The following is a 1822-nucleotide window of genomic DNA, read 5'->3' as shown; positions in this document are numbered from 1 at the left end:
GCGACGGACAGCAAGCAAAGCGAGAGGCAGCACAGTCCCTGCTATACGAAAGCCCCATCCAGCCCTGTGCCACCCGGGGGGTTCCAGGGTGCTGAGATGGCTGACATTTTGCTCCGCTCACGACGGTCACCGCGCAACGCAAGAACAGGCCAAAAACTGGCCAAAACGGCCCAAAAACGGGCCAAAACTGGCCATTTTTGGCTGCGCGAGCGAGCGGCGAACAGCGAGCGAAGCGAGAGGCAGCACCGTCCCTGCTATACGAAAGCCCCATCCAGCCCTGTGCCACCCGGGGGGTTCCAGGGTGCTGAGATGGCTGACATTTTGCTCCGCTCACGACGGTCACCGCGCGACGCAAGAACAGGCCAAAAACTGGCCAAACCGGCCCAAAAACGGGCCAAAACTGGCCATTTTTGGCTGCGCGAGCGAGCGGCGAGCGGCGGACAGCGAGCGAAGCGAGAGGCAGCACCGTCCCTGCTATACGAAAGCCCCATCCAGCCCTGTGCCACCCGGGGGGTTCCAGGGTGCTGAGATGGCTGTCATTTTGCTCCGCTCACGACGGTCACCGTGCAACGCAAGAACAGGCCAAAAACTGGCCAAAACTGCCCAAAAACGGGCCAAAACTGGCCATTTTTGGCTGCGCGAGCGAGCAGCGAGCGGCGGACAGCGAGCGAAGCGAGAGGCATCACCGTCCCTGCTATACGAAAGCCCCATCCAGCCCTGTGCCACCCGGGGGGTTCCAGGGTGCTGAGATGGCTGACATTTTGCTCCGCTCAAGATGGTCACCGCGCAACGCAAAAACAGGCCAAAACGGGCCAAAACTGGCCATTTTTGGCTGCGCGAGCGAGCGGCGAGCGGCGGACAGCGAGCGAAGCGAGAGGCAGCACCGTCCCTGCTATACGAAAGCCCCATCCAGCCCTGTGCCACCCAGGGGGTTCCAGGGTGCTGAGATGGCTGACATTTTGCTCCGCTCACGACGGTCACCGCGCGACGCAAGAACAGGCCAAAAACTGGCCAAAACGGCCCAAAAACGGGCCAAAACTGGCCATTTTTGGCTGCGCGAGCGAGCGGCGAGCGGCGGACAACGAGCGAAGCGAGAGGCAGCACCATCCCTGCTATACGAAAGCCCCATCCAGCCCTGTGCCACCCGGGGGGTTCCAGGGTGCTGAGATGGCTGACATTTTGCTCCGCTCACGACGGTCACCGCGCGACGCAAGAACAGCCCAAAAACAGGCCAAAACGGCCCAAAAACGGGACAAAACTGGCCATTTTTGGCTGCGCGAGCGAGCGGCGAGCGGCGGACAGCGAGCTAAGCGAGAGGCAGCACCGTCCCTGCTATACGAAAGCCCCATCCAGCCCTGTGCCACCCGGGGGGTTCCAGGGTGCTGAGATGGCTGACATTTTGCTCCGCTCACGACGGTCACCGCGCGACGCAAGAACAGCCCAAAAACAGGCCAAAACGGCCCAAAAACGGGCCAAAACTGGCCATTTTTGGCTGCGCGAGCGAGCAGCGAGCGGCGGACAGCGAGCGAAGCGAGAGGCATCACCGTCCCTGCTATACGAAAGCCCCATCCAGCCCTGTGCCACCCGGGGGGTTCCAGGGTGCTGAGATGGCTGACATTTTGCTCCGCTCAAGATGGTCACCGCGCAACGCAAAAACAGGCCAAAAACTGGCCAAAACGGGCCAAAACTGGCCATTTTTGGCTGCGCGAGCGAGCGGCGAGCGGCGAACAGCGAGCGAAGCGAGAGGCAGCACCGTCCCTGCTATACGAAAGCCCCATCCAGCCCTGTGCCACCCGGGGGGTTCCAGGGTGCTGAGATGGCT

Source organism: Musa acuminata, unplaced genomic scaffold (assembly GCF_036884655.1).
Source record: "Musa acuminata AAA Group cultivar baxijiao unplaced genomic scaffold, Cavendish_Baxijiao_AAA HiC_scaffold_1136, whole genome shotgun sequence".
Taxonomy (NCBI): Eukaryota; Viridiplantae; Streptophyta; class Magnoliopsida; order Zingiberales; family Musaceae; genus Musa; species Musa acuminata.
The sequence above is the reverse complement of the archived record's forward strand: the minus strand, read 5'-3'. Positions refer to the sequence as shown.